The sequence below is a fragment of the Artemia franciscana genome, chromosome 4 (assembly GCF_032884065.1).
Source record: "Artemia franciscana chromosome 4, ASM3288406v1, whole genome shotgun sequence".
NCBI classification, from domain to species: Eukaryota; Metazoa; Arthropoda; class Branchiopoda; order Anostraca; family Artemiidae; genus Artemia; species Artemia franciscana.
Window position 1 is genome coordinate 54,756,504 of NC_088866.1, and position 9,130 is coordinate 54,765,633.

The 9,130-nt window shown below is 33.5% G+C and overlaps 1 long non-coding RNA gene across 1 annotated transcript; it reads left to right on the plus strand.

The window, feature by feature from the left end:
* Positions 1–352: 352 nt before the first annotated feature.
* Positions 353–8,498, plus strand: LOC136026609 (uncharacterized). Its single transcript, XR_010617346.1, has 2 exons — positions 353–600; positions 8,317–8,498. It is a non-coding gene; the product is annotated as an uncharacterized LOC136026609 (long non-coding RNA).
* Positions 8,499–9,130: the final 632 nt, after the last annotated feature.

Here is a 9,130-nt window from a genome sequence, read left to right on the forward strand (position 1 = left end):
GGGAAGTTCCATCCAGGCGAGTTGGCAACAACCCCCAACAAAACATTATTAGCAAATATATTGCAGGGCTTCGTTGATGCAATACTAAAAATATATGTGTTCCGGATTTTGTTATACGAAACGCGAGTGAAATTCTCATAATCCCGATTTTGCATTCCCCCTGCTTAGTAGCAAAGTCGAAGCTTGTTTCTATGAGCTACCTGCATTGTCAGAAAAGCTTCAAACGCGGTCACCTATCTCAACCTCCGCCTCCATTCTGGCTGAAAATAAACCTACATGTGCAGTTATTGAGAAATTGAGAGTTAATTGAAATATTATACCCATTTTTCTCTTTTTTCATTTGTAAGTATTGGTTCAGTTGCTTTCAAATCAAATGTTAGTTAAGTATCATTTACCTTTTTAGATACTCCTTCATGAACGAGCTTCTCGAGCTGGGAGTTTACAGAGGGGAAGCCTCCCAAATGGTCGTTCGAGATCCCGATCTCAGTCTAACAGAAGATCTGTCTCAAGAGGTTTGACGCCAAGTCCTGGAAGGTTAATTAGTGGCCCTCAATATGCCCGATGTGGAGATACACCAATTCCTCTGTGTATTGACCACTGGTCGCGTTTTATATTTCCATTTTCTTTTATTATTTTTAATTGTTTTTACTGGATAAGTTACCCATCTTTTTAGACTTAATTTTTGTATTCTAAAACAATTTACTTTTTTAGTAGAAAATAAAATAATTGCTTTACTGAAAAAAAATGTGTTTTTCTAAAGAGTGACAATTTAATGAGTGATGGACTATTTTTCAAACGATATATCTCCCTCTGATCGTTTTAGAGCAAAAGTAAAATTTTTCAAAAAGAATAAATGGAAAAATCATGAGTATTTAATATGTTTGTAAATAAAAAAAAAGATGTTTCAATGGATGGTTATGCAAGGTATGCATGAAACGAATAAACCCACCGATTTTCACAACAAGAAGAGATCATGGGCATTAAGGTTTAATTGACCTTGTATGGAAATAATAACAAGAAAATAAGAGAGAGAGAGAGAGAGAGAGAGAGAGAGAGAGAGAGAGAGAGAGAGAGAGAGAGAGAGAGAGAGAGAGAGAGAGAGAGAAAGAGAGAGAGAGAGCGTGAGTGAGGGACTAAGGAGCCACTTAAAATTACTTAAAGCACATTTTTTAAAAGTGGAATCATACAATAGCTTTTTATTTGTGTTAATTGGATAAGATAAGTTTTTTGTGGTTAAATCGTTAATTCAAATCAAACATACAATACAATGAATAATTCCACGAACAAATAGAGCCTGCCATACGGAGAGAAATAGAAAAACCAATAGTGGTGTAACTTAAAAATGAGAGAGAACGAAAGAAAAAAATGAAAGAGATAGCTCTTTAATTCATTCCAGACACAAAACCTAATCTTAAACACATCAAAAACAAACAAAAGACAAATAAAATTATTAACAAAAGTAAGGCTTAAATTATCTTTCAACAATCATCGGGAAAACCTATTGGGCTGTGTTTGATATTTGTTTCAAACAGTTCGTGGTAACGAACTGTAGTAAGGAGCGACCCGGCTCAATAGTAAACGAAACTCTAAAAAACGGAAATTCGATACTAAAAGATATATCAAAAGAATCGGATTTTTATGCTGATTTTAAATATATACATTTCATCAAATTTAGTCTTTTTCATCAAAAGTTACGAGCCTGAGAAAATTTGCCTTATTTTGGAAAATAGGGGGTAACACCCCCTAAAAGTCATAGGATCTTAACGAAAATTACACCATTGCATTCAGCGTATCAGAGAACCCTACAGAAAAAATTCCAAGGTCCAATCTACAAAAATGTGGAATTTCGTATTTCCTCCTCGACACCCCGCTCCTTGCGCTAAAGTTTGATTCTTTCTCGCAACTCTACTTTTTAAAACAATAAAAAACTTTAGCGTAAGGAGCGGGGTGTCGAGAAGGAAAAGCCCCTTTCATATACGGAGTAATTTCTGTTCGTTTTAAGTTTTAATGTCGCTCCTTACTTTCATTTAAAAAAACTTGTTTTTTTTTATTTAATCATTCTTAAAATGGATTAATACATATCTATACTCTACCTATAAATCAAAAATCATAAAAACGAGAAGAAAAAATTCTAAATCATTAAGAACTTGTCAGGAGGTAATGTCCCAACTTGTAAGCCTCTGAGAAACCCGTTCAAACTAAAAATCAAAATTCAAATATATTATATACCTAGTATTTTTCTTATTAATGAACCAGAGCCATGGAGTTTTTTGTTTCGTTCTCTAAACTGTTCCAATCTATAAACCCTCCCCCACGTAATTAAAGGAAAAGTTTCATATGGCGCTGGTGGCCTGTGGAGAATGTCAGTTTGTATAAATAATTCTGGGTTTTTAAGGTAACTTTTCCTGAATAAAATAATTGAATTTTCTCTCAGCTGGTATCCCTCAGATATTTTTTTCTAACAGGTAAACTAAATCTTACTCTGTTTTTAGTAAAACAAATTTCTATATTAAGAGCAAACATGCGAATCAGAGGCAATGCTATAGCGTTGCCTATAGTAAAGGCCATACGGCTCCAATGTTTGATTATTATTATTTGTTCCCCAAGAGACACTTCCTATGTCGTCATATAAACTTCAAAAGGGGCTAATTCAATTTGATATTGAGAGCTTTAGTGCCCTTTTTAAAAGTCAAAAGTAATCGGAGGGCAACTAGCCTTCCCCCCAATCCTTTTCCCCCAAACACATCCGATAAGAATTTTTAGGTATTTTTCGTCAATTTTTAGAATTTTTCAGCCATTTTGCTAAAACATTTCAAAAATCTAGCTGAGAAATTACCATGTAGAATAATACAAAATAACGTTTTTAGATATCTAGAATAGAAGATTTCCACCTGCTGCCAACAAGCCCTTAGGGATTTTCTTAGCAAGCGCAGCAAAAATGTTCTGTATTTTTGGGGGGAATAAAATTATTTATTCATTTATTTATTTATTCATTTACTAACCTCTTTATTCTCACTGAAAATTCCCGGTAGTTTTATTTTTTTTTTTATTGAAAAACGGCAGCAATTAAAACTGTAAATCGCCTATAGTTTAATCAGACACATATGTAAAGGAGGAAGAAGGGGGGTAATTTTAAGGCTCTTAAATGGCTCATAGAATCTTGAAAATGATAATAAAAGTGGTCAGGCTTTCATTGATTGACATAATCGCTTTCTAAAACTGCTCATATTGCCCCATAGTTTTACTAGAAAATAGTAAATCCTTAGTAAACAATAAGTCGATATTTCCTGTTAATTCCAAAGTAATAGAAATATGTTTTGAGGTGATGTTACATCAAGCTTGAACAACACTCTACATTAAGTCCTGCATAGTTTAGATTCCATACTGGGTTTATTACAAATCAAGATATTATTTTACAAGAACTGTTTGGTCTATTCTTACGTCTGGATAAGAATTTGGTGGAACTATGAAATTTAAAACTGTATGCCAATAGATCCTGCTTAGAAAGGTGTAATTTTGTGGGATACGCGGAACAGCACTTGATGCTTCAGAAGTTTCCTATTAGATCTATATCAGTATGCCCATATGGAAAAAAAACTGTCTTCAATGCTACATGTTCAATCTGGCGTACTCCACGGTTTAGTTGTGGGACCATTACGTTTCGTGGTTTTTGTGAACAATTTAAGGAATTGGTTTAGTAATTTTAAGGCAAAATTTTAGTGGCCTACGTCATAGAAATAACATATTTTATGCCAATGATTGCTGATGACACTTTTCTAATTTGTAATTTGCAAAGAGAATTTAACTCATTTGATCCAGAATGCTTGTGGAGAGTCCTAAAGTACTATCGAATGCCAGAAAAACAGGTGATTATGATTATATCCATCGATTAAGGTACTGATGGTACAGCAAAATTTTATGATCAAGTCTGGTGTCTGCCTGGGATGTGTATTTTCCCAAGTTTCTTTTTGAAGTTGCCTGCATTTGAAGCTGCGGCTCTCCAGTAACAATGTGCTGTCTATGCTCCTCTACACAAGCGTGTTCGAGAAAATGAACCAACAGCTTGAAAAGCGAATTTTTGTATTTGAAAAATTGTGCCTGAGGATAATTCTAAATGTAAACTGGTAACAGAGAATCAATAACTCAGAAATCTTCAGTAGAACGGGCCGGTCTCTAATTACTGTGTCCAATGGAAGAAGAGGTGGATGTAATTAGGACATGTGCTCCGCATGAAAGAAGGTTGCCTTCCTCGGACGCTCCACAATTTCAAACCTGTCAGCAGAAGAAAACAGGGCCTTCCAAAGAACACCTTGTGGCGAATTTTTGACTGAGGCCTGAATAAGACTGAGATTTCACAAGCACCTTAATGGGAAGACGTCATCACTACATCACCACTTGGGGGGATAGGGAAAAGGCTTCATCGACACCCTATATATCGCCAATAGCTAAGGGGAACTAAAGCCTAAGAGTCTAATTTCTACTTGTTAATATTAGAAACGCGTTGGACAAAATTAAAAAAATAGGGATGGAATTCGGTCAACAATGATTTTTAAAAATAAATTTAAATATTAACTTTACGATGTGGGTTATCGTATTTTTGTAAATTTGTACATATATACCTAAAAAAAATTATATTTAGTATATTTATGTGTGTTAGAATTTGTGTTTATTTTTATGTTTTTTTCTAATGTAATTATATGAGTTTTACGTTGATTAACCTGGAACCCTGGAACTATACTCCGGAACCTTTTGCTGCTACTGGAACTAGTGCTGTTTAATCCTTATTGAACTCATTTTGAAGCACCGGAGTTTATTCTTTTATCGGTTTACCAGACTCTTCGTATATTACGATGAATGATGTTCCCTCTTAAAGGAATAAATTGGGAGAAAACAATTCATGACCACGATGATTGAATTTTATAGATAAGAATTCGTTATTCCTTTCCTAATTCTCCACAAAAAAAAATATTTATTCATTCCCATTCATTAATTCCCAATTTTTTATAAATTTTTAAGTTATCTCTTCATTTTTTTAGTGCAGTATTGAAACTAAGTCATAGAACAACATATTAAGTAGAACTTCAGACAAATGGACAATTTTACAGCTTTAAGTCAAAAAGTAGGCCGAGTTTGTGAGCCATTTCCAAGATTGCTGTCTTATTCATATGAAATTATAGAACTATCTGACATTCACATATGAAGAGTTCATAATTCCTAAAACTGTCTCAAAAAATAGGATGATTTGCTAAGTATTTGTCATTTTCGCCTCAGCAAGCGAATAGCTGCAAGCATAGACTACTTAAATGAATGTGGGTCTTTTGTGAAAATAATTCGATTTTGTTGTTAAAGAAAATGGACGTTACCAAACTAAGTTTGTCTCTAATTTTTTCTCTTCATGGAAGTTCTCTTGGCCCTATGCAGGGCCGGATAAAGGACAATTGGGTGCGATTGGGCTCAATATATTGTTTTTTAATTGTCAATTATTCTCAACAATTCCAGTAAGCCTGCTCATGGAGAAAGGTTATTTTCCAGGCCAAAACTAAAAAAACATATCTGATATCAATAATGAATCATAAATAGATTAAATAGGTCAGCAATTATGCCGACTAAAAGTGATAACACAAGAAAATTAGATTTTTAAGACAGTTTTAGAAGAATTTACAGAACAAAACTTTGACATTTATAGTTTATGGATATAAATTCATATTCAGTTTTTTTTTTTGTATTTTGTAAATGAGAAACAATTGAATGTATATTTATTTGTTTATGCATAGATGTGTGCATAAATTCTTTCTTTAAAACGACCTCATATTTTTTTTGTGGAAATCGATATCCTGAGATTTTCTGGCCTGAAAAACCTATCTAGATAGGATATAAGTTTGAGAACATTCGTTAAAAGCTTTATTTTTGGATACAAAATCATATGAGTAATGTCATATCTATGAGCACATTTCAAAGGCACAGATGCGTCATTTACAGGGAGTGGCTCTCTGATTTTTAGTATATATAAGGAGCGACATTAAAACTTAGAACGAACAGAAATTACTCCATCTATGAAAGGGGTTTTTCCTCCTCGACACCTCGCTCTTTACGCTAAAGTTTTTTATTGTTTTAAAAAAAAAAGTTGCAAGAAAGAATCAAACTTTAGCATTGACGGAGTTATTTCTCCGTCTATCATGGACGGAGTAATTTCTGTTCGTTTTAAGTTTTAATGTCGGTCCTTAATTTCATTTCAAAAAACTTGTTTTTTTTTATTTAATTTCTGAAAGTTTTTGAATTAATGCATGTCTGATTTTGGCTCTCCGTACATAAATTATTAAATGAAATTTAATAATTAATTAATTCTTTTTTTGGCTAAATGGCTTTCTCTTAGTTATGATCAGACGATTTTGAGAAATCAGGGGTGGGGAAGGAGGCCTAGTTGCCCTCTAATTTCTCGGTTACTTAAAAAGGCAACTAGATCTTTTAATTTTTAACGACCGTTTTTATTAGTAAAAAATGTACGTAACTTAAGAATTAACTTACGTAACAAACTTTTATATTCTTTTATTTTTGATTATATATATGAGGGGGTTGGTCCCCTCGTTAATACCTCGCTCTTCACACTAAATCTTGTTTTGTCCCAATTCTTTAAGAATGACCCCTGAATCAGAAAGGCCGTAGAATAAATAGTTGAAATCGCTTAAAAATTTTTTAGCATAAAGAGTGAAGTATTTATCTCCTCCTAAATACCTCGCTCTTTATGCTAAAGTATTTTTCGAACCCCTCATATTCGTAATAATCTCTGTTCGTTTTAAGTTTTAATGCTTCTCCATACTTTCAATTGAAAAAAAACTTTTATATGTTTATATTTTCATCGTTTTTTTTTAATAGTAATGCAAGAAAATCCTGCGCCCTTTTCATTGAATTTCTCTTCCCCCATGAAATATTCCTCCAGGGAAAGATACTCCTATATAGCCCCCTCCCCAGAACCCCACACCCAAACCAAAAAAAAACCCTGACAACGTCGGTACACTTCCCAGTAACCATTACTGTATGTAAACATTGGTCAAAGTTTGTAACTTGCAGCCCCTCCCCCAGGGATTGTGGGGGGTAAGTCATCCGAAAAGACATAGTTATTATGGTTTTCGACTATGCGGAACAAAATGGCTATCTGAAAATTTTGATCCGTTGACTTTGGGAAAAAAATGAGCGTGGGAGGGGGCCTAGGTGCCCTCCAATTTTTTTGGTCACTTAAAAAGGGCACTAGAACTTTTCATTTCCGTTAGAATGAGCCCTCTTGCAGCACTCTAGGACCACTTGGTCGATACGATGACCCCTGGGGAAAAAAACAAACAAAAAAACAAATAAACACGCACCCGTGATATGTCTTCTGGCAAAAAATACGAAATTCCACATTTTTGTAGATTGGATCTTGGAATTTTTTCTATAGGGTTCTCTGATACGCTGAATCCGATGGTGTCATTTTCGTTAAGATCCTATGACTTTTAGGGGGTGTTACCCCCTATTTTTCAAAATAAGGCAAATTTTCTCAGGCTCGTAACTTTTGAGTTTTAATGCTTATTTTATGCTTTATATTTAAAATCAGCATAAAAATCCGATTCTTTTGATATATCTTTAAGCATCGAAATTCCGTTTTTTAGAGTTTCGTTTACTATTGAGCCGGGTCGCTCCTTACAGTTCGTTACCACGAACTGTTTGATGACGCATGGGAAAATACACGAGATTCATAGCTAACTATAGAATACCAAATGAAATGATTCGATTTACAAAAGGTGTTTTCAGCAGTTTCATAATATCTAGAGGAGGAAAAAACATAAAGTAGCAATTGCTCAAAATTAACAAACTAGACCATCAAATGAGACAAGATCAAGAGGACGACCTGAGAAATATCAATCTACAATGGGTGAAAATGAACAACCAAGGCTACCAATTGTGACAAGACCAGCTAAGGCAATGGGCATTGAAGAAAAAATTGAAGTAATGATAAACGAAAATAAAGGAGAAGATTTTCTGTTTGGTCTATTTCTGGGTACCAATATTTTTTTAGTTTTTTTTTATCATTGGGGCTAACTCTGTTAATTTTTGTTCATAATAAGCTTAAGGACTTCATAATAATTACCCTGTAAGAAGACTAATTTATAATGTCTGAAAAATTGTTAGTCATGAGCTTTTCATACACTGTTATTAACAAGAAGGTCATCTAGACACGTTTCGGTTTTGAATTGAATTTTTATGAAATTGTTTTAATTTTTGGATAATCTAATTGATAATTATAAACAGAATTTTTCTGACATATTTTTTTTCTATAAATAGGGCTCCCGGACGACGGACGAGGGAATTTCATCCCGGACGCATAGATACCATCAAAAGAAACTAAACACAAGCTGAATTAACGAAGAAAGTTAGAAAAGGATTGCTATGTTAACAGTCCAATTGCTTATTTGACCCCAGCTTTGATGGTCTCCTTCTCGACAAATATACCTATTGGCCCCCTCTATTGTTTCTTGGTTTAGTTAACTTCGACAAATGACCTAAAATAAAGATTAAAAACTTCATATTAGACTCTCACTGTAAGCTCTTTGAAATAAATTTCGTTTTTGATAAAATTTTATTCAAATTTGCTCCTCAAGAAAATTTCCTTCTTAAGCATAAAGTCATTCAAAGTTGACGAATAAGGTTATGTTGTTCAACATAACCTTATGGTGTCTCTTATGGTTCTTATGGTGTCTCTCAGCCTTTCAAGTCTCAATTTATTGGTAATCTAATTTTCAGTTTCCTATTCAGTAGAAGTTCTAGAATTTACATGCAAAAAGAAAAAAATTCTTAACATTTATGGGACACAGAGCTTACTGAACTTTATCTATTTACAAAGTATAAAAAAGACTGCACTTTTTTTTACTGGTAAGTTGGACTTAATTTGAGTTGAAATTCCAAATGACAAGATTTTGGGCCAAGCTGAATGTTGGAGAAGATAGGAAGATGGTACTCTGACTAAAGAATATATTCAATATATAAAATGATTTCTAATTAGTTAAAGGCCATATTAGGGATGTTAATTCACAAAAATTAAGGGCGATAAGATGGAATAAAATATAATTTTTGTAATGTGTATTTTTGTAAGTGTTTA